Source organism: Ambystoma mexicanum, chromosome 5q (genome assembly GCF_040938575.1).
Source record: "Ambystoma mexicanum isolate Mex_15411 chromosome 5q, UKY_AmexF1_1, whole genome shotgun sequence".
Taxonomy (NCBI): Eukaryota; Metazoa; Chordata; class Amphibia; order Caudata; family Ambystomatidae; genus Ambystoma; species Ambystoma mexicanum.
In genome coordinates this window covers 12,931,681-12,956,591 of record NC_090933.1, presented here as the reverse complement: position 1 = coordinate 12,956,591, position 24,911 = coordinate 12,931,681, and positions in this window count along the sequence as shown.

The following is a 24,911-nucleotide window of genomic DNA, read 5'->3' as shown; positions in this document are numbered from 1 at the left end:
GAAGGGCCCTTTAGTCCGATAGTGGCAAGTAGTGAGTCCGAGCAAGACACCCAGCAACCGTCGACCTCCAGAGGTGCACCCGCAGGGCCGCAGGGTGCAGATCAGCTGACTGCCCTTGTGCGGCAGTTTGTTGAGGACAACGCACAGACTAGGCAGGAGTGGCGGGAGAACATTGTCTCTCTAGGCAGGAGCATCTCAGACAACAACGCCTCCATGGGCAAAATATTTGCGGAGAACACTAGGAGGTATCCACCCTGTGCCAGGTACTAAGTCGCATAGCCGATGCAATGGAGTCAGGGCGTCCGGCAACCCAATTCGAGCAGGCGGCCACATCATCCTCGTCTAGATCCAACCAGATGAACCCGCTCCGCAGGTCATCACGCACCCTGCACCGGCCAGACATGCCGCCATCTGGTCCAGGGAGTGTTAATAAATAGTCTGGGCAGCCTGATGTAGGCATTAGAGACTTGATGGGACATGTGTGGGGGAGTTGTGGGGGGAATGGGAGGGGGGTGAGGGTGTGTGGGGTAGTTGTGGGGGGAGGGGGTTGAGGGTGTGTGGGGGGAGGGAAGGGGGGCGAGGGTGTGTGGGGGAGTTGTGGGGGGAGACAGAGGGGGTTGAGGGTGTGTGGGGGAGTTGTGGGGGAGGGGGAAGGGGGTGAGGGTGGTGGAGAGTTATTGCATCATTTTCATTGTTAAATTTAATACACCCGTTGTGTCAAAAGCAAGACCTGAGTGGACATTCATCATTGCGCATGTGTCATTTATTCATATACAGTGCCCACACCCAGTGCCCTCTATCCAACTATCATGTCACCCTCTGCAGCCATGTGTGTCAGAAATATTGTGCAATCACTGATTGGCGCACAGCACGTCCCTCCTGTGCATCGGCACCGCGATGATGTGCAGTCACATCTTCTTCATCCCCTTCATCATCACCAGGTGGTAGCAGTTCAATGTCAGGGGGCAGGGGCACGTTTTGTCGGATACACATATTGTGCAGCATTACACATGCCATGATGATCTTGGCCACCTTCTCATGCCTGTAGAGGAGTGCCCCACCCGACCGGCTAAGGCGGCGAAATCGTGCCTTCAACAGGCCAAAGGTCTGCTCAATGACCACACGGGTACGGGTGTGGGAATGATTGTAGTCCTCCTCGTGCGTGTTCTGTGGGTTCCGGACAGGGGAGAGGCGCCACGGCTTCAAGGGATAGCCACTGTCACCTGCATGGGAGACAACAAAAGGTACATGTCAGTCGAATCATGATGGACAGCTGTAGTAGTCACACATGCCTGCAGATTATCGTTGGACACATGCACATGTCCCTGGTTGTATGAACGCCATTTTTAGGGCCTCAATGTGTCCTGTGCCATGGGTTAATGGTGTGGGTTGCATCTTCAAGATGATACACGGTGTGCACTGACGTCTTGTTGCTCATGCATTGTGTATGCATACAGCTGTGTTCTTGTCAAAGTTGTGATGTGTTCCTGTATGATATTCTTACTGGGAGCGTTGGCAGTGGTCTCTTCAATATTAGGCATTCAGCACTGAATTTTCACATGGTGACATGCAGCATTCCTGTGGTTGTGGCGGCCCTGTAACAGACAGTGGATTCCCTTGGTGGTTCAATTCAATGCACTCCCAAGGATGCTTCTCCTGTGTCGTGATTTGCTGGAGACAGCAACATAGTGCATATACACTTCATGTTGCTGGATGGTGTTGCTGGATGGTGTTACGGAGGGTGAGGTCCCGCTGATGAGTGGTGCAATTGTTGTGGGATGTGGGGTGGTTTACTGTTAGTCATGTTGTGATAGTTGTCGACCTTACTTCATTCCTATGGGATTTGGGTGTCATGTTCCGTTTGGGATGCTTTGGGGCACAGTGTTTGGTGATGTGCACATTGTGCAGTCACATCGACATTAACACCATGGTGGTGTATGCATCCCTCCCCAAATTTCAATGCCATGTGCTGGTCATGCAACTTACCAAGCAGCCAGGCACGTCGTCCAGCATGTCGCTCCATGAAGCGTGGTAGCGTGGAGTTCCGCAGGACCATAGAGTCATGAGTTGATCCGGGATATCGGGCACAACAATGTGTGATGATCTTGCTAGTGTCGCATACCATCTGCACATTGATGGAGTGGTATTGCTTGCAGTTGCAGTACACCACCTCCATAGCATGCGGGACCACCAACTACAAGTGGGTGCAGTCGAGGGAACCTATACAATTTGGCATGCCTGCCAGTGCATGGAAGCCAACTTTTGTATCGAAAATCTCCTGGGGAGTCCGTGGTAGGGATATGTAGTCCCTTGTGTGCTTGAGGAGGGCATCCAGCACTTGGTTCAGAATGCGATAAAATATGGGTTGTGATATGCCATGCATGTGCCCCACTGTGTGCTGGTAGGTGCCTGTGGCAAGGAAGTGGAGCACAGACACTACCTTCAGTAGAGGGGGGATGGCTGTGCGTATTTCAATGCGGCTGACAATGTTGTTGTGTATCATGTCCACAATGGTGATGGTGTGCCGGTCCAGACGCTACAGGGTGTGGATCTGCTCAGGGGTTAGGTTGAAAGGACTGGCTCTGATGCCAGATATTGGGGGCTGCCTGCGTGGTAACGCTGGCTGCACTGGTGGGGCATGCTGGGCCTTTCTCACCCTCCTTCTCCTCCTGCGTCTCCTCTGTGGTGCCGGCTGTTGTTGTTGTTGTTGCTGGTGTGGCAATGCAAGCATGTCCTCCAGCTCCAGTATTGCTAATACTATTGGAATCATCCTGGTGTGGGAGTGGGTGTGGTGTGTGGGTGTGCTCCTTTTGTACTTGGCCAGACTCCATTGCCTCCACCTGTGCTGATTGTGTACACCTGTGGCAGTTGGGAACACTGCACAAGGCATTTTACGGTTGGTTCGCGATGCCAGTATTACCGGCATGCCGGTATCGCATATTAGCGCCTTCATGATGCCGGTATTTGCTTGTCTGCCTCCCTTTAGTGGCATGCCGCTATTGCCGGTATGATGCGCCGCGTGCCCGCGCCCATGCTGCTATTAGAGGTACTGTTATTTACGGTGCCGCTAATAGTGGATTGGCAGGTCGGAATAGCTTGGAGCAGTAAGCGATGCCGGTAATACTTTACCGGCATAATTTCTCCCTTACCCCCAACCTCGGAATGACCCCCTATATCAGCCCTGATGGTACAAGGTATTTCAGTGATGTCAGAGTCACCGTGTAATATCACAGTGTATCCGATTAACAAATCGAAGGGGTGGTTGTGGAGATTTATCCAAGATATGAGACTGATTAACCAGAATGAAGAGGCAGAGTTTCCTTTAGTTCAGAATACGGTGATGATACTATGTAGTATCCCAGCAGAAGCACTGTATTTTACTTGAAAAAAACATTTTTCTCAATCCTGTTGCAAAAGGACTCCAAAGACCTTGGGATAGCCTATGACCCTGGACTTAGAATTCAGTATAAACTACGTGCTGCAGCCTATTCAACAGCAATTGTTGCAGCAAAGAAAATGTATTTTGCTCAGAAAATTGAATTATCGTTGTCTCAGCCCAAAGCCTTGTTAGCTTTGTTGATATGTCTTTCATCCTCAGCTACACTGGTGCCTTCGGTGAGTCCCTCCCAGGAGCTATGTGACTCATTGTCACAGTTTTTTATTTCTAAAATAGAAACTATCCACGCTAATATTGCACTGGCTACAACAATGTCTGCCCCTGTGATTGAACCCCCTGTTTTTAGTAATCTGACTGGTTCTGAGGGCTGGTCCTCCTTTCCTCTATTTACTGAGTTGGAGATATCGATGGCCATTCAACATATTAGTCGGGTGCTCCGTCTGACGTCATGCCTCTGGTAGTTATGAAGGAGATTTCTTCAAAGTTATTGAGTGAGATTAGGCTGTCAGTTAATACTTCCTGTCTGACAACAGGCATCATGCCGGAGCTTAAGATCGCTATGGTGATTCCGCTATTGAAAAAATCCCTCATTGGACCCAACTTTACCATCCAACTACTGTCCTATCTCACTCCTACTATTCTCTATGGACTTTTGGAGGCCATGATCCCTTCTATGTTGTCTTCTTCTATGGAATCCTCACAGCTCTTTGCCCCCACCAAGTCAGGTTTTAGGCCTGGCCTGGGCACAGAAAGTGGGTTAGTCTCTGTCCAGGATGATATGGCCAGGCTGGTTGGTGCAGGAGGTGTCAGCGCCCTGATTTTATTAGATCTTTCTGCGGCATTTGACACTGTTGACCATCCCACCTTGCTAGCCCGCCTGGCCCAGGTCGGTATTTCAGGTCAGGTGCTTGCCTGGTTTACTTCCATCCTCACCAAAAGAACACAAATATGTTCTCTTTCACCTTTCTTTTCGGGCTCATCAGTTTTTGGCTGTGAGTGTCCGCAGGGCTCTGCCTTGTCTCCCATTGTCTTTAACATTTACATCTGGCCTCTTGTGTGTCTCATCCTCTCCTTTGGCATCAGGTGTTATTCTTATGCCGACGACACTCTGATCCTTAGTTGTTTAGGTCACGATCAGGCTGAGTTGTTGTCGTGCTTACATCAATGCCTGTCTGCCGTGGGGGACTGGATGAACCTCAATTGGCATAAGATGAATGGAGACAAGATGGAGGTGTTGGTGGTGGGTTCTCCCCCTGATCCTTCACTCTCGGTTTCTTATTTCTGGCCACCTTCTCTTGCCCCCCTTCCTGTCCCAGTTACTAAGGTGAGGAACTTGGGAGTGGTTATCTCGTCCACCCTTTCTATGGAGGCACAAGTATCGGCCGTCTGTCAAACAGGCCATTTCCATCTTAAGAATTAAGAAAGGTGTATCCTTATGTACCTCTGAAGTTGTGTCCGCCGGTGGTGGCAGCCCTGAGCTGTCTGGACTATTGTAACTCATTATATCTGTCTCAGCCTAACAGTACAGTCCAGCGGCTCCAGTGCCTGCAAAATCTTGCGGCCCGTGTGGCTACGGGCTCCCCATATGGGGCTAATATATCACCTGTTATTCGCTCCTTGCACTGGTTGCCTGTCCCTCAGCGAATTTGGTTCAATTCTCTTTGTTTGGTACACAGTGCTCCTTATAATCAAGGGGCTGAATATCTTTGTGGCAAATTTATTTGCTACCTTCCTGCTCGCTCAGTACAATCAGCATCGGTTGCTGTGTGTTCCCTCTTTTTGCCAATCCCGTATTGGAGGCTGGTTTTTTTGGAGGCTGCGGCCCAATTAGGGAACAACCTTCCTTGGACACTGAAAAGCGTATCTAACCACCTGGCATTTAGAAGGGCCTTGAAAACATATTTGTTCTAGTTGTGTATGCGTGATGGCTTTGGATCACTGTCTTCATCTCTCTATCGCGATGATACCCCCGGGTGACGGTGCGCTCTACAAGTTCCCATAACATAACATAAAATTACGTAACATAACATGACATAACATTATATAACAACACCTTACGTCATTTACGTTTTGCCAAACTAAACTGAAGAGCACTCATTTGCCACAAGGGTACTGTGAGTCTCCATCGATCTTTAATAGGGTCCTGCAGATGGACTTAGGCAACATTGATTTGAAAAGTGTTGTGCTGCAGTACGCAGATTACATTTTGGTTTGTAGCACGACAGAAGATGAGTGCAGGCAAGATTTGATTCAGTTAACTACTATTCTAGCAGACAAGGGATTTAAAATGGATAAGGAGAAGCTGCAAAATTGGCAAGAAGAGGTGTTTTACATAAATCAGTTAATCTCACATGAGGGGAAGAGAGTCACACCTGAAAGAGCTGAGGTGATTATGAAAACAGCAAAACCGCACTGTTAGGGAGAATTTTCATTTCATGGCTAATTTCCCTTACCTAGTGAGTCCCTCAGCAGCTTTGCTGGATCTCTGGAGTTGTTTCTTAAGAGTGTGAGCTTTCCCCCACTCTTGTATTTTGCTATGTGTTTTGACCTATTTTTGTGATTGTGGGTGTTAAGACGGATTTCTGAACTCTGTCCTGGTGGCGCAGAAGTTCAGAAGGCCAACCTAATTACTTGGAACAGGGTAACCTCTGGACAAGCCAGACCAATCAAGGTAGCGATCGCGGTGGTCAAGACTAGATCTCAAGAGGGGTGAGGGTGACTGAAAGCCCGCAATGAGCACACAAAGCAAGAGCGCTTACAAACTACTCCAAACAGTTGTTATATCAAAAATAGATACACATTTATTTTAAGGCCTTTAAAACAATGACCGTAGCGAGAAAATCACAATATCACAATATTAAACCAACACATACCATATCAACACCATATATATACAAATACACAGTCGCAAGCGTTTAAAGCACGAAATATGTAGTCCACCTGAAAGGAAAGGAAAACAGGCAGTGCGATAACGCTTTAGACTCAGTTCGCCTTCAGAGGCACCTAACTAGATGGAAGTCCGAGCCCTGCGAAGAGTGGAGCCTTGTGCTCAAAGTACCTGCCACGCCGGTGCCAACGGGCAAAAGGGGAAGCTCTTCGGAGGAAGTCAGGCAGTTCGGGTTAGTGCACAGCAGAAGGAGAACAGGTTCCGCAACTCAAGCGCAGCCTCCACAGCGAGCAGAAGCAGAGCGCGAGTACGGCAAAAGGGTGCTGTTTTTACACAGCAGGGAAAAGCAATGGGATACTGCAGGAGGGCGACCAGATCCTAGATATACTACTCACCGGTCCCCGAAGCAAGCAGGCCCAGGCTTCTCCACGTTAGTTTCAGCAGCTGGCAGGTTCAGAAGAGCAGGGAACGCCTCGTAGTCGTGTAGAGCAAAAAGACGTCCCAATCGACGAAACCAGCACAGTTTTGTTGCCGCACAGGACAACGGAGCGGCCGTGTGTATTCGAGCCAAATGAACCCTCCTCCCTTCAGACCTGGGGACGCCAAGCATACGAAGCGTGGGAGAGGGACAAGGACTCGCAATACAACACAACCTGGCGGCGGTCGCAGAGCCAAACTCCTTTGCAAGCTGGTCAGTCAACTGGATGGCCCAGAGACGCTTCCGAAGGCTTACTTGGCAGGAGATGGTTGAAGATGCCGGGAATAGCTGTTCCTGCTATTCCAAAGGTCGAAGCACCAGTACAGGCCTTCTGGTTCGATCAAAGGAGGACAGGGGCTCTCCGGACGACAGCAGTGCAAAGGAGGATTCCTTCAGCGGGTCACCAGCGATTCCTCGGTCCAGCCTCGTAGTTGCAGGATACTTGGCTCCTGTATTCCTTCGTTCGTGAGAACTCAGGAGATCGACATCGTAGTGGTGTTTCCAGCCCCCTCTTATCCACGGTTCCCTTCGCGCCAAAACGGAGGGGAGCCAATGGGAGATCCGCTCATCAAAACACATACCATACGTGGACCAATCACGGACCACGGTGGTCCCAGGCATTTACACCACCCTAGACTCTCTGGCACCCAGGATGTGTATTGGGACCAGACATCCCAGCCCACACCCTGGAGGCACACAAACGACATGTAGAAGCCCGCGAAAGCAACTGCGTTTCGCGGGAAAGTACATGCCCAAATAAGGAAGGCCCCGGGTCGCCGGACCTGGGGAAGGTGAAGGGAGCAAGACGGACAGTGGACAGGACAAAGGAGCCTCGCGGTCTGGCCATTTTGGGAGCCAGGCCACCATTTTGGGTTCAGTGCGAAAAACGTGCTCAGAACGCCAAAAGGAGCTCAAAATAAACAAAACGATCGCTGCCACCATTCGAGTCCCTGAATGACTTGCACCGATCAAATACCATCCTAAAAGAGTATCTAGGGCCTGTAGAAGGCTAGAGACCCAAGAGAGCTGTAACTTAGCTTACAGTGCCCTCTTGTGTCATGTTGCACTAAAGCCGCAACATGATAGAAGAAACTACGGGAAACAGCGTTCCCCGGTACTGACTGTCTTAAGGGCATGTCAGTTTCCCCGTAAGAAAGGAGCGAAAGCCCAGAGAAGTGCGGCAGAAGGCTGTACTTCTCTGGCAAAGTCAAGAACAAGGTTAAAAACAATAGCAAAAAGTTTAGGGGTTGCCACATGGAAGGAAAATTCCCTACAATTATGAAATCTTTCCTAACACTCGCCCCTCCCAGACTATGGACAGGGGGAACTAATCCACCCCTGGATGAGTCTCTTGTTCAGGTCGGTTAAACATTCTGGACAACCCATCAGCATTGCTATGTTGGACACCTGGTCTATGCTCAATAGTGAAGTCGAAGCCTTAAAGACTTATGGACCACCTAAGCAACTTTGGATTCTCCCCCTTCATGTTCATTAGCCACTTTAACGGCTTATGGTCAGTCTGCACAGTGAAGTGGGTCCCATAGAGGTAGGGCCTCAGCTTCCTTAGGGCCCACACAACAGAGAAACATTCTTTCTCTACCGTGGACCATCTGAGCTCTCTGTCCTTAAGCTGGCGACTAATAAAACCGATAGGGTGTTCCTTACCCTTCTCATCTACTTGTGATAGTACAGCTCCTATCCCAGTGTCAGAGGCATCCGTCTGCACGATAAAAGGTCTTTGATAATCAGGGGCCCTGAGCACAGGGGCCTGGCACAAGGAGTCTTTTAAGCCATTGAAGGCCTTCTCACACTCTTCGGTCCAAGTTACCTTCTTGGGTTTCTTCGGAGTTGTGAGGGCAGTCAGAGGAGCAGCTATGGTGCCATAGTCTGCCACAAAAGTGCGGTAATACCCCGTGAGTCCTAAAAAGGCTCTCACTTGGGTTTGCGTAGTGGGGGTAGGCCAGTCTTGTACCGCTGGTACCTTACTGGATAGAGGCTGTCTCCTCCCCCCACCTACTACGTCCAAGGTAAACCACTGAGCCTTGTCCATTTTGGTGAGGGGCCACTCGGACACCCTCAAAAGAGCTATCTGAAGGACTGCTTGGGAACAGGTCGGGGAGAGGTTCAGACTCCTCTCCCGCAACGTCTGAAGCCAGTAGCAGTGCTGCGATTTCGACGCTTGGGCCGAAAGCCTTCAGCCTATTCATGTGAAACACTTTGGGAGCCTGTCCAGGCCTTCCAAGGTCCACTGAATAGTTAACCTCACCCAGGGGCTCCACCACTGGGTAAGGGCCTGACCAATTGTCCTGTAAAGCTCGAGGCCTTATGGGATTCATGATCAGGACTTGCTGACCAAGTGTAAAGTTGATGAGGGAAGCTTTCTGGTCGTACCAATGTTTCACCAGCGCTTGCCCTGCCTTCAATTTATCACTAGTCAAGCCCATCAGAAGTACCATCCGTTTTCTGAGCCCTAGCACATAATCAACTACATTGGTAGTAACAGGGGGAGTGGGCATCTCCCATCCCTCTTTGACGATGGCTAAGGGTCCCCGTACGGGATGACCGAACAGAAGTTCGAAGGGGCTGAAGTCAACACCCTCCTGTGGTACCTCTCGGTAGGCAAACAGTAAGCATGAAACAAGAAGATCCCATTTTCTTCTCTGAGGCTCCTCCAGAGCCCCAATCATGCTCTTTAACGTCCTGTTAAAACGCCCCCCCAGACCATTGGTCTGGGGGTGGTATGCAGAAGAGAACCTGTAGGTGACCCTACATTCTATCCACATAGCCTGCCTATACTTCGACATAAAGTTGCTGCCATCATCCGGCACAACTTCTTTAGGGAAGCCAACCCTAGTAAACATGCCGAGTAAAGCTTCTGCAACTGGCTTGGCAGTTACAGTTGTAAATGGGACGGCCTCAGGATACCGGGTTGCATGGTCGACCAGCACCAGGATAAACCTATTGCCTGAGGATGTTTGCGGGTCAAGGGGACCAACCATGTCGATCCCTACCCTTTCAAATGGTACCCCCACAACTGGGAGCGGTACCAACGGAGCTTGGATTGTCGCACCAACCTTACCAGACAACTGGCAGGCGGCACAACTCCTGCAGTGACTTTCTACTTGCTCCCCCATCTTGGGCCAGTAGAAGTGCATGGATAACCTTTGCTTGGTCTTCCTCATACCGAGGTGACCAGCAAGGGGAACTTCATGCGCCAACTGCAGGAGGAAGGGCCTAACAGCAAGGGGAACCACCAACCTCCTATGGTCTCCTTCTGTAGACTCTGTGGGCTCACTATACAGGAGTCCACCTTCCTGGTAAATCCTATGCATCCCAGGAGGTTCACCCTCAAGCTGGGAGCAGGCCTGTCTCCTTAGGCCTTCCAGAGATGGGCACTCAAGTTGGCCTTTACTGAATTCGTCCCTATCAGGACCTCCTTCAACTAACAAGTCTTTTAGTTCAGGATGATCGTTGGGGTCGAATACTTCAGGCATCGCCACCTCCTCGTCAGGCTCGGGCGATTGACCAACTTCCTCCACCGCAGTGGTAGGCGAGCTCGGGGGAATATTCTCTTTCCCCCGTCTTGACTTGTAGACTCCTTTCGCCTTGGGTTGCCCCTTCGGCTGGGGCGGCGTATTGGACTTGGCCAATGCTGCCCGTGCTTGAGACCGTGTGTAGGGTCTTTCGGCAGTGTCTCCTACGAGCCCTAAAGCTCTGAGATCATTGCCCAACAAGACCTTTCCCGGGACGTTTCTCTGAATGCTCACTGGAATCCTGACTGCTGTACCATTTAAAGTAAGATTTACAGGGATCACGGGAAACATACGGAGGGGGCCGTCAGCCAACTTAGTGGGCATCAGAGTAGCTCTGGCAACTTCCTCTGAGTCTACCAAGGTAGAATCCACTACAGTTCGACTGCACCCACTATCCCTAAGAGCTGGAGTATCCACTCCATTGATCAGCACACTGTCTTTAAAGTAGTGCTTGGTATTATCCGGAATCCTAGCATACGCCTCTGCGACTTTAGGCTCCCAGGAACCCAGGGACACTAAAACTACCTCGGCCTCTATTCCGCTGGGAAATGAGTCCGAGGAGAAGGATGCTCCTGTAATCTCTTCTTCCTCGTAGGAGGAGAAGGCCAGATTAGCGGAGTGGACCCCCAAAGGTCTAACCTTACAACGGGGATCCCCCTTCACATGGTCAGTTGCTCCACAAGAAAAACAAGCCCCAGTGGGCTGTTTACGTAGGGAGGCTTATTGTAACCAGAGTTCTGTTTCGGAGGCGCACCTCCACTACCCTGTGAGTTCTCTTGTGTCTTACCCTTGTTTTTCTTTTTGTGGCCCTTTTGGGAAGAAGATTTAGCAGATTCCCCACCCTCCATATCTTTGGACTTTTTCCCCTCCTCCTGCTTACCAGGATGAGTTTTGTCCTTATGGGACACTCGATGTGACACCCATAAGTCTGCTGCAATGGCCAGCTTCTTAGGATCTATCTCCTTCGAATCGGCCAAATGCTGCTTAAGCTCCGGGGAAGAAGAAGCAAAAATGTGTTCCAGCATGACAAGATTTATCATGCCGTCGAAGGTAGAAACCTTATAGCCTTCGACCCAGCCAGTTAAGTTTTTCAAAGATTCAGCGACATAAGATACCCAAGTACCACCTTCCTTTTTCTTATACTCTCGAAAACGCTTTAAATATTGGGCCGGAGTCTTCCCAAACTTTAAAATGAGAGTCTGCTTTAACATTGCGAAATCAGCCCGCTCAGCCTTCGACATTTCCATAATGGCACTACAGCCAGAATGGGGCAGTCTACTGAGCAACCACGCAATCTTATCAGCATTGTCAACTTCCTGGACCTCGCATGCATACTCAAACGCATTCAGCCAGTCCATAATGTCATTCCTCTCTTCATACACACTGAGCAGATCTTTTGGAAACCGTGGATGAGAGGAAGCCCCAGACCCATGTCCAGGACCCTTGGATCCATTTGCAACCTGAAGCTTGGCCAGTTCCAACTGGTGATTCCTGTCTTTTTGTTTTTCTGCCTGTTCGATTTTTAGTTTGGCTATGCTGAATTCATGCTCCTGCTGCCTAAACCGCAGCTCTTGCTTCTTGAATTCAAGCATAGCCTCCCCATCAGCACTGGCAGAGGAAACATTAGACAGCTCGTCCTCCCTGTCCTCGTGGTCGCGGTGGAACAGTGCGGCGGCAGAACCGTCGGTTCTACCAGTGAGAGCAGCCCCACCACCTTCCGCACTGTCCTCAGAAGTAATAGCGTCAAGCTGCGCTTCTTGCCACGCCACGATTCTTTGGATCATTTCCAATTTCGTGCCTTGAGAGGAAACACCTCTCTCCGCACACATCTTTTTCAGCGTTTCTGATTTGGAAGCATTTAAAGTTAACAACGTACTTGTTTCCATACTGTTTGATAGGACTATGGCCTTTTTAAAGTTATACTATAACAATTCACTACGTGTACTGTTTGGAATAACCTGAAATGCCTTAGTTCGAGCGCAACACTGGATACCTTCAGTCGTATCCCACCGCTGTACACCAATTTGTTAAGACGGATTTCTGAACTCTGTCCTGGTGGCGCAGAAGTTCAGAAGGCCAACCTAATTACTTGGAACAGGGTAACCTCTGGACAAGCCAGACCAATCAAGGTAGCGATCGCGGCGGTCAAGACTAGGTCTCAAGAGGGGTGAGGGTGACTGAAAGCCCGCAATGAGCACACAAAGCAAGAGCGCTTACAAACTACTCCAAACAGTTGTTATATCAAAAATAGATACACATTTATTTTAAGGCCTTTAAAACAATGACCGTAGCGAGAAAATCACAATATCACAATATTAAACCAACACATACCATATCAACACCATATATATACAAATACACAGTCGCAAGCGTTTAAAGCACGAAATATGTAGTCCACCTGAAAGGAAAGGAAAACAGGCAGTGCGATAACGCTTTAGACTCAGTTCGCCTTCAGAGGCACCTAACTAGATGGAAGTCCGAGCCCTGCGAAGAGTGGAGCCTTGTGCTCAAAGTACCTGCCACGCCGGTGCCAACGGGCAAAAGGGGAAGCTCTTCGGAGGAAGTCAGGCAGTTCGGGTTAGTGCACAGCAGAAGGAGAACAGGTTCCGCAACTCAAGCGCAGCCTCCACAGCGAGCAGAAGCAGAGCGCGAGTACGGCAAAAGGGTGCTGTTTTTACACAGCAGGGAAAAGCAATGGGATACTGCAGGAGGGCGACCAGATCCTAGATATACTACTCACCGGTCCCCGAAGCAAGCAGGCCCAGGCTTCTCCACGTTAGTTTCAGCAGCTGGCAGGTTCAGAAGAGCAGGGAACGCCTCGTAGTCGTGTAGAGCAAAAAGACGTCCCAATCGACGAAACCAGCACAGTTTTGTTGCCGCACAGGACAACGGAGCGGCCGTGTGTATTCGAGCCAAATGAACCCTCCTCCCTTCAGACCTGGGGACGCCAAGCATACGAAGCGTGGGAGAGGGACATGGACTCGCAATACAACACAACCTGGCGGCGGTCGCAGAGCCAAACTCCTTTGCAAGCTGGTCAGTCAACTGGATGGCCCAGAGACGCTTCCGAAGGCTTACTTGGCAGGAGATGGTTGAAGATGCCGGGAATAGCTGTTCCTGCTATTCCAAAGGTCGAAGCACCAGTACAGGCCTTCTGGTTCGATCAAAGGAGGACAGGGGCTCTCCGGACGACAGCAGTGCAAAGGAGGATTCCTTCAGCGGGTCACCAGCGATTCCTCGGTCCAGCCTCGTAGTTGCAGGATACTTGGCTCCTGTATTCCTTCGTTCGTGAGAACTCAGGAGATCGACATCGTAGTGGTGTTTCCAGCCCCCTCTTATCCACGGTTCCCTTCGCGCCAAAACGGAGGGGAGCCAATGGGAGATCCGCTCATCAAAACACATACCATACGTGGACCAATCACGGACCACGGTGGTCCCAGGCATTTACGCCACCCTAGACTCTCTGGCACCCAGGATGTGTATTGGGACCAGACATCCCAGCCCACACCCTGGAGGCACACAAACGACATGTAGAAGCCCGCGAAAGCAACTGCGTTTCGCGGGAAAGTACATGCCCAAATAAGGAAGGCCCCGGGTCGCCGGACCTGGGGAAGGTGAAGGGAGCAAGACGGACAGTGGACAGGACAAAGGAGCCTCGCGGTCTGGCCATTTTGGGAGCCAGGCCACCATTTTGGGTTCAGTGCGAAAAACGTGCTCAGAACGCCAAAAGGAGCTCAAAATAAACAAAACGATCGCTGCCACCATTCGAGTCCCTGAATGACTTGCACCGATCAAATACCATCCTAAAAGAGTATCTAGGGCCTGTAGAAGGCTAGAGACCCAAGAGAGCTGTAACTTAGCTTACAGTGCCCTCTTGTGTCATGTTGCACTAAAGCCGCAACATGATAGAAGAAACTACGGGAAACAGCGTTCCCCGGTACTGACTGTCTTAAGGGCATGTCAGTTTCCCCGTAAGAAAGGAGCGAAAGCCCAGAGAAGTGCGGCATAAGGCTGTACTTCTCTGGCAAAGTCAAGAACAAGGTTAAAAACAATAGCAAAAAGTTTAGGGGTTGCCACATGGAAGGAAAATTCCCTACAATTATGAAATCTTTCCTAACACTGGGCTCTGGAGTACACCACTTCAGTAGCCCCCTTCTTTGTGTGTGTCACACAGCACCTTCTGTGCAGTGGCACAGGGTTGTCATTCAGACTTCCCACTGACTCCATTTTCTGAGGTGACTACTGTCCCCCAGAAAAGAGTAAAGTTACCATTAACTTTACTTAGTCAAATTTAACCACAGATCCAGTACACGCCATTTTACACGGAGTGCTGGAAGGGTTAACTCTTAACTCTTTTTATCTGTACCTCCTAGAACATTGTTTCACTCTTTTAACATTTAGACATGGCTCGTGGCAGTGGTATCTACCCTATATTTCTACCGCGGTTATCTTATATAACCGTGGTAATATTGTAGGCTATTGTGTTAGCCTCAAACTTAAACCCGCTTGACCAAATCCTTTTTTTCGTTTGGCTCCGGTGCGGTTTATTCGCCATTTCTTTTTGTTAAACTCCTTCTTGTGTTTTACTTTGCATGGCAAACCAGTTTTGCCTTCTTTGTTCACTGTCTTTCGGCAGGCTTCTACCTAGAAGCCCTCCTCAAGGCGCCTGGGTGTCTAGGTGGGCTGAATGTGAGGGAGGGGTGTAGTCACCCCCTGCACAGGGTATCCTAGGAAACCCAAGTCGCTCTTTGTCATGATTGGGCAAGGTGGTTGTCCGGGCTGGACAACCTCCCTGCTGGGTGATTGACAGCCAGGCTGTGTGAATGGGGGTTTTGCACATAAAAGGCAGGTATCTTGGGCAGGAAGTCAGAGAGTTGCCACTGGAACTACAGGGAACCAACGAGAAGTAGAGGAGAGGTCGACTGCTGCAACTACCCCGTACCGGTGAAGCCCTGCTGCAGTCCTGAACTATCTACCCTTCAACGACTAAGAGGAGATCCAGTCCAGAGTCTTCTTCCCTCTAGCCTGGTGGGGATAACCAGCTCATCTTCTTCAGCCAGAGGTCGCCTTCGTAGTCGAAATCGCTGCACACTGCTGTAGTGGTCCGGATAGCCACCTGAAGAACCTCTCCTGTTTTTAAGGAGCGCACCTTTTATTAATTGTGGCTTCTGCCGGCCTCATCCCTGTGTGGTGCAGACCCCCTCATCGTCCTTCTTCCTGCTGAAGCTGCAGGAAAGTGTGGGTCTGCGGGAAACCAACAGGAACAACTGCCGTGGCACCAGCTTCGTTCTTTGCGAAAGGTACTGTGTCCTGTTTGAGGAATTTTGGGTGAAATCCCTATTTCTCTACTTTAAGGCTTGTCCTTACTTTTCCCTCCTTCTTATAACTTCTGCTTCCGAAAATTGACAATATCAAAGTACTCTTGGCAACGTTGAATCTCGAACTGTCCGACTGTGTGATCCTCGACAACAGGCACCCGGTGTCACTTGACTTTGGCTTCGGCCCCTTGACTCTTGAATTCCTGTCTATGGGCCTCATTACACGTTGTGCGGTAAAAATCCACAATTACCGGCATGGCGCTCTTAACGTGTCCGCCCTGGCAAGAGGGCGCTAATAGCGCACCATTACGAGTATGCAGACACGAGCATAGCGCCATGCCGGTAATGACCCAACCGCCATGCCGCTAAAGACCCCAAAAAGTCACTTACCGCCCTCGACGAAAGTGCAGATAGCACCTCCGCCCTCACGCTGCATGCAAATAGCGGTCACCGCTATTAGCGGTGACCGTTAAATTGCAGAACCGGAAATAGCGTCATCGCACAGGAACGGGAAAGAGCACGGCGGCCATCTTTAAAAACACAATCCATTGCCATCCTCTGCCCCTTGGACCTGTTTGTGGTACTTTGCTGTCTGAGATTCACTGGAATACCCTTACCATGCCCAAGGCACTGAAAAAAACAACTGACCGCCAGCAGAAAGAAAAGTTTTCTAATGAGGAGTTACTCATGCTGACCCAAACCTTAGCAGACAATGCTGCAGCGGTCTTCGCTAACGACATGCGGCGGGGGACCCTCCTTAAGAAAAATGCTATCTGGCCTGAAGTGGCAATGAAAGTAAGTGCCGTGGGCACCTGCACCCGCAATGTACATGAGTGCAGGAAAAGATGGGATGACCTGAGACTCCGGGTCAGAATGATCCTGGCAGAGAATCATAGCACTGCCACCGCTGGCGGATCTGGGTCGCCAATCAAGCTAAAGGAATGGGAGGAGACATGCGCCAACCTGATCGGAGTCGAATGTATCGAGGGAGTCGGGAGGATGGAGCATGGCATGGCAGACACGTCGGATGGAGGTAAGTGCACTGATGAAAGCATGCAATGTGTATCTACAGGTCCCCACAAATGTCAGCCCAGGCTCACCTCAAGGATGGCCATACATCCACAGATGCATCCCACCCTGCCCATGTCAGTGCCAGACCCAAACACACACACATGCACACATCAACAGAGCCAAGTGCCACACACAACACTGCATGGATGAGCCACTGAACTGGCACATCACCTGCACCCTTCACAATGAATTGCAAATGCCCACAACTGCATTGATGATGTATCCTGCATTAAGTACATCGAACCCTAACCAATGCCATCCCCCTTCTTGTCCCCGACAGGGTCACATACTGACAGTGAGGATGCATCCCAGGCACCCCCTGCGCAGAAGAAGAAAAGGCCACAGCCCACCAAGGACACCCCCACGACATCAAGGGGAAAAGGCGCAAGGCTCCATTTGCAGAGTTCCAAACATCATTCGAGTGCCACTGCCAAGGCCACACCAAACCCAACAGCCCCACCTCAGGAGGTTCACTCACTCACAGCCACCGAGGGACCACCCTCAGCTACTGCTAGTTCGGCAGGAGAGGCGGCAGCCACCGCACCATTAACTGATGTGGAGGACCCAACTGAATTCGAGCTGGGCATGCATACCCCAAGCCCACCTGGAACCCCCGAGCCATCACCCCATCACACACCTGGCTCCAACATCACTGGTGACGAGACCATGGGATCCTTCAGTAGCCCCCCGGTGCCTCCATCTGTACACCTGCCAGCATCACAATGCAGAGCAGCCACACCACCAGATGCCGACACTGTCCTTGACCTGGCCAGCATCATCCAGCGGCAACAGGGTCTCACTGTGCTGGTTGGTCAGCATGTGGCGAAGGCTACCCGTCTCAGGGCGGAGATTGGGGAGACATCCAGGCACTCCAGGAAGAGTATGGAGACCTGCACAGACAGGCTGGGTGGGGAGCTCATCAGAGTTCGTGAGGTACTCACACGCATTGTGGATGCAATGGACCGTCAATTTCCACCACCACCAGCACCAGGACAGTCTGCCACTTCTTCATCCGCTGGTTCACAGCAGACAAGCCCACTCCGACGCTCCACACGCACCACCAGGCGCTCCTCCCGGCAGCCTCCAAATGGTGGATCAGGCAATGACCAATAGGGAGTGAATATCCATGCTTCCGTGTGCATGCCTGGATGCAAAAATTGTGGAAGACACATGAGGGACAGTTGTGGGGGATGGGGGGTAGGGTGTGATGGGAAAGTTGTGGGGAGTGGGGGTAGGGTGTGATGGGACAGTTGTGGGGCGTGGGGGGTAGGGTGTGATGGGACAGTTGTGGGGGGTGGGGGGTAGGTTGTGATGGGGCAGTTGTGGGGGGTGGGGGGTAGGGTGGTGGGATGTTTGGGTACATGCACATTTTCCTGTTTGAGTTCATAAATACACTGGTGTTAGAGCAAAACACAGGCCTGGACTTCTTCATTGTGTATGTTTGATTTATTGACGCCAAGGTCCATTGTGAGCTAACAAACAGACACCAGTGCACCACTAGCCATATCCAGGTGACAGTACGAGAACTTGTTACTCAGAATATTTGGTTGATCAGATGCTGCCTCACAGCACGTCCCTCCTGGCCATCCCCTCGTGCATGACCTGCATCCCCTTCACCTCCATCCTCATCACCATCATCAGCCTCATCAGGTGATTCTATTTCAACGTCAGGGGGCTGTGGCACATTCCGTCTGATACACATATTGTGCAGCATGACACATGCCATGGTGATCTTGGCCACCTTCTCAGTGCCATACAGGAGAGCACCACCAGACCTGCTAATGCACCTAAACCGTGACTTCGAGAGGCCAAAAGTCTGCTCGATCACGATGTGGGTAAGGGTATGTGCACGATTGTATTCCTCTTTGTGCCTGTTCTGTGGGTTCCGTAGAGGTGTGAGGAGCCACCTCTTCAGGGGATAGCCGGCGTCACCTGTATGGGGGAAGGAATGGGGTCCTGTTACTGTTCACCTCAAGTGTGGCCTGTTCATTTCATTGGCTTACATCTGTATGTGCATTTGGATGATGGACTACAGGCTACACCCAGTTGGAGTATCTATCTCCCCCCCCCAGGCACACCCAGTTGGAGTATCTATCCCCCCCCACGCACACTGCCATGTGCTTGGCCTGCTACTCACCAAGTAGCCACGAATGCTGTCCCGTTTGTCGTTCCATGTAGCGTGGGATAGTTGAGTTCCGCAGGACCATGGAATCATGGGTAGATCCGGGAAATCGGGCACAGCAATGTGTGATTATCTTGTTGGCGTCACATACCATTTGGACATTGATGGAGTGGAATTGCTTCCTGTTTCGGTACACTACTTCATTGTGATGTGGGACGACCAATTCCATATGTGTACAGTCGATGGCCCCGATGCAACTTGGGATGCCTGCCAGTGAATAGAAACTGACTTTGGTGTTTGCAATCTCCTGGGCAGTCCGTGGCATGTATATGTGTTCGGTTGCATGCTTCAGGAGGGCATTGAGTACCTGGTTCAGTGTGCGTGAGAATAACGGTTGGGAGATGCCATGCATCTGCCCCACTGTATGCTGGTAGGTGCCTGTGGCCAGGAAGTGGAGCACAGTCACCACCTTCAGTAGAGGGGGGATGGCAGTTCTGATGTCTATGAGGCTCACAATGTCGTGGTGTATCATGTCCACGATGCTGGTGATGGTATCCCGGTCCAGACGGTACAGGGTGTGTATCTGCTCAGGTGTTAGGTTAAATGGACTGGCTCTGATCCTGGGAATTGGTGGGTGCTTCTGTGGTATGATTAGGTGCCGTGGTGGTGCTTGCTGTGCCTGTCTTGCCCTCCTCCTCCTCCTGCGTCTCCTCTGTGCTGCCTGTTGTTGTTGCAGCTGCGCTGCTATCAGGTCCTCCAGGCCATTTAATGCTGCTAGTATTGGAACCATCTTGGTGTGGGAAGGGGTGTGGGAAGGGGTGTGGTGTGCTCCTTTTGAGCAGCCACAGTCTCCATTGCCTCCACCTGTGCTGATTGTGGCCACCTGTGGCAGGTGGTAACACTGCACAGTTATTTTAACTAATAGCGGTGAGCCGGGTCGTAATGAGCATGGGGATTTAACGTTACCGGTAACGTTAAATCCCTACCGCCTACCGTGTAATGAGGCCCTATGTGTATTCTTCGATTCTGTCTGCCTAACCAACATATTGCCTGTGATATTTGCCCACCAACTCTCTCTGGGTATTTTGGGTGCTAAGTGTGTTTTTACCCTGGTAGCATTTCTTGCCGCGGATACGGGTTTTTCTAGTAGATCAAACTGTCAAAACTTGATCGCAATTGTATTCACGGTAACGTGTTCTGTTTCATAACACCGGTCCATTCAAACACAGGGTACTTACCTCGAATAATACTGTACAAAGTGAATTGGTTAGTTGTAGTATATTTTACGTGTGGTTTTTGAATTAATAGAAGTGTTGTGTTAATATCAAATGGTTTAACAATAAATGTACTTATATTTTTGACCTGAAACCTTGAGTCAGTGTTTGCTTGAGTCACAGTAATTGTGGTCCCTTTGTGTAATCTCTGCTACTGGTCATATACTCTTGAGATAAGCCTGGCTGCTCCGCTACTGCTACCACTTTAACATAGTAGTACAGGCTTGTACCAAAGGTAAAACTTGTATTGCCACCTGTAGTCTTAATTGTGTGTAGTGGTCCCTAAGGGCACTGCACAGGATTCTGCCTAACACGCACACGATAAAACAAATACAGTAGTTTTGGGGATTATGCAACTATGTTAGAGCGTGGGTATTTGATTATAGTTCATACACAAGACCCAACAAGTAAACAAGGAAGGAATAGCATGGACTGAGGACATTGAGGAAAGGTTTGAAGAATTGAAGAATGCAATTTGTACAACTCCAGTTTTAGGAATTCCCAACTATGATGAGGAATTCTTTTGTTTTCACATACGAATGGGACAGTCTTAACAGTGGTGCTTACACAGACGACTAGATTGGGGTAAAAACACCAGGCATATTACAGTGGGATTTTAGATCCAGTTATGAGTGGGCACTTTTCTTGCAAACAGTCGCTGGCAGCAGCCACGTTCGCAGTAGAGAAGTCTACTAGTATTGTGATGGGGTGTTCTATGACATTTTTTGTTGAGCATGCTTTGGCATTTTGGAGAAACCAAAGGCTAAATTGACTTCTCAGAGGACCTCCGCATGAGGTAGTTATGGCAAATCCAGCAATCAAAATAGTCAGGTGTAAAATAGTGAACCCTGCCACGTTTGTAAATGAGCCTGTGGCAGAGGGTGAGCATGTGCATGATTGCGCTAACTATTAGCAATTCTATGATGACATCACATGCGTAAAGGAGAATGCACTAGTGAGGGGGGATTCTCTTTATTGACGGGCCATTGAAAACTGAACAAACTGATCGGGAAAGGCATTCCGGTTCAGCTGTGCTAAGAAACAGAGCCAATGGTGAATTTTAAGTGGTAGCAAGTGCAAGACTATGGTCTCACTTTTCAGTGCAAGCAGCAGAATTAGTGATCCTTATTGTCGCACTCGAGAAACTAGCAGGGCAGGAAGTGACAGTGTACAGTGACTCCGCCTATGTGATGTCAACTGTGCACAGAGGGCTAGCACATTGGAAAAGGAGGGGCTACCTCCGAGTGGACCACACTTCAGTGCAACATGCAGCATTATTGGACAGGCTTATCAAGGCACTGCAACTCCCAGTAGCCATTGCAATAGTTAAGTGTGCAGCACATACTAAGAAAACTGACTTAAGCCTCAGATGAAGAAGCCAGAAGGGTTGCATATTCACCAGCTATTTCAAGTTTTGATACTCCAAATGTAAAGGGGAAAGTAGTCATACTTATGATTGTAAATGAAGGGTTTAATCATTTATCAAGAACACAGTTGATGGAGGGTCAAGGCAGTGCACCACAGGAAGAGCAAGAATTGTGGAAACGAATGGGGTGTTCTTTGTCCCCCTCTGAAGCATTGTGGTGACAGGCAGCACTGGAAAGCCAGTGATGCCTATAGCCTTGTTAAGGGTAGCGCTTGAACAGCTGCACTACCCCTATGCATGTAACTAGGGAAAGCATTGCAGCAGCTATTGCAGAGGATTGGTTCATACCGAACCTTTTAGAACAAGTTGCATTTTATGTATTAAATTTCATCGTATGTCAAAAGTTTACCGCTGGGCATACACTGCAAATGATCAGAGGAGTTATTCCTCAACCAAACAGTCCTTTTCAGCATTTACATATTGACTATGTTGATATGCTGCAAGTATGTAGTGAATACAGGTATTTGATAGTGGTGGTGTGTCCCTTTTCTAGGTGGATCAAATAGGTCCTTGTACACACCCTGATGCTACTTGTGCAGCGAAATATTTAGTCCGGAAGTATTTCCCATATGGGGAGTATGTGAGGTGCTGAGATCCGACAGAGGGCCCCATTTTGTTAATGAAGTATTTGAACAGATTAGCCTATTGCTTAGTATAAAACATGTTATCTTCTGTTTATCACCCACAAGTCAACAGGGTATGTGAGAGACTCAACAATCTCCTTAAATAGAGAATTGCAAAAGTGAAATTGACATTGAAGAAGGGATGGCTGTATTGCCTGCCCCTTGCATTATATGCATTAAGGAATCAGCCTGGGTTGGACCACCACCTCACACCCCATGAGCTAGTGAGAGGCAGGCAAATGAGAACACCTTTGTCTCCTCCATCGAGGAGCAGACGTGATGCCCAGAAGACTGCAGAAATGTTAGGAAATGAGTTACGTGCTTATTTGACATGTATGACTGCTAGTATCTCTGTCATTTCAGATCAACTCAAGCGCAAGGGTGGTCGGTCTCAGGACACAGACGAAGACCATTCAGCAACCAGACTTCACAAACTACTTCCTGTACCTAGATTATTTGTGGGAGATTCAGTCCTAGTGCATAACTTCACAATGAAGTGGCATGTGCCCCGTCTAAGTGGTGCCTACATTGTTGAGAACATTAATCCTTCAGCAGTAAAAAAAAAAGAAAGACGTGCCTGGATCCACTTAATTGATGTAAAGCCTTATGCTGGTGAGACTGAAACACCCCACACATTGATTCGGAAGCAAGACAAGAAGAAGAAGTTCAGCATGTGCAGACTCGATTGATGACGAGGAAGAAGGACACCAATGTTGCTGATTAAATAAATGCAACTGTGCATTTGGACTGTGGCTCACCCCGGACACTCTTTATAGATATTATAGCAGGAGTGCAAAACTAAGTTCACAAGTCACAGGAATCTTTGAATTTGACTTTAGAAAGTGTTGATGTACTAAATATGCCAAATCTGGAGTTTCAGTGTGACGACTGGAAATGTGAGCAGTTTCCAGATTCATTCCTCATTGAGTTTCTCTTTGGTTAATCCCATGGTCCTATCAGATGCAGATGCCCATAGACTACTTCTCGCTGTCTTTGTTTACATACTTCACGCTTATCCTGTTCTTGGTGGGCGTACTACTAATATACATGTTTTTCTGCAAGATCCTAAAAATGGTCCTGCAATTAGGAGACTACTTATGGTGACAGTTGAACAGATCCTGCAGTTATCTGATCATTTAACAAGGTTGCCTGATTAAAAAGGTTTTGTCCTTCCTTAAAGCAGTGCACAGGCACAATGAGGAATGTTGTGAGTGGTACAGTTTCAGAAAGTGAACAAACTCAATGACGTGTGGAGAATTGCAAATGGTGGGGATTAATGTATTGGTGCATAAAATATGCATGCTCAACATTTATTATTGTTTTTCTGATTTTGCTAATCCATACTGTCTACTTCATTGGTCCAAGTAAGGTAGAAGTCACTTTGATTCTTCCCAATCCAGTGACTTATGCAGAATTATCTGTTACAGAAATACCAAGGCCATTTATGATTATCCCTACACCAGTGACACATGTAAGGTCACCCATTTCTCTGACAAGTGTTCCTATGATTCCCCATGTAGGAAGGATCCTTATTGATGTACTTCATGAGCATTATACACGCACCCTCCTTGCAAGAGGGAGACACAGGAGAAGCGCAAGGGAAGACGAATATGAGATAAATGACTATCTAGGCAGTACAGCACATTTGGGCAACAACATGTGGTATCAACACATGAACAAGGTGGCGAGAGAACCTCTAAGGAGAGTTGCTATGTTTGTGCTCTCATACTGTATGCCATGGGGAATTCCCAGATAGTCATAACTATAGAAGCAGCAGCCCAGAAAGCTCACTGCCTGATGCACCTTGCACTCTGCCATATGAGAGGTCAGTTCCAGGGTCAAACGACATCCTTGGTATGGGTGACCGAGTGGACAGCTCCAGAAGAAGATGATTATGTGCAAGATTTGAAGACAAGAGCAAGAGCACACACCAGAAATCATGGGATAAGAAATTAACAGCCTGGAATGACTGGAGCAGGAATCAGAAGGGAAATAAACAAAAAGTTAAATTGTCAAGGAATGGACTCTGAAGAAATACGAAGATGCAAGGAGAGAGGTCAGCTGCAAATCAAGGGAACAGTGCTTTCTCCAGATGGATGGGAGGAAGGCCTGATTGTGTGTAAGGTGCCAGCACTTGCAGGATACTATGAGCCAGTTATAAATACTGAGGAGAATGAATGCAAATATCATTGGCCAAAGATTGCAAAGTTGCTGACATGGGTCGATGAAAAAGGAGGACCTTTGCAGATAGTGCCTTTAGCTAGTGCAGAACTATGTTTCAGAAACAATGGCACAAGAAAGGTTGGAATGAATCAGCAGTGCAGTCGAATTTTCGATTTACCAAGAATGAAGGATGGAACAGTAGTGATAATGGAGCACTACTGGGCCCGTGGATCCAGAGCATATATGAAGTTCCCCAACGACTGGGGAGGGTTGCGTTCTATAGTGATTGTCCATGTTCCAGCATTGGTGATTCCGAAGAGTGACCTGAAAATTGGAGAGTTTCCAAAATCAGATGCTCACCTGAGAAAGAGGAGGTCCGTTGAATTTCTCAATTGAACAAAGAGGGAGAACTACTATTCAGCTAAATCAATAGAAGCCTATGATTCTATTCATTATAAACACAGGTTGTTCATTCAGACTTCGGCAGTATTCGTGACTTTTTTCATGCCAGGGATCCAGATAATGGCGAAAGCCAAATGGTTACATATTACCAGATGGGAGCTCCTGCAGATGATCAACACTGCCATAAAGGGTTTCAACACTATCAAGGAAGAATTGA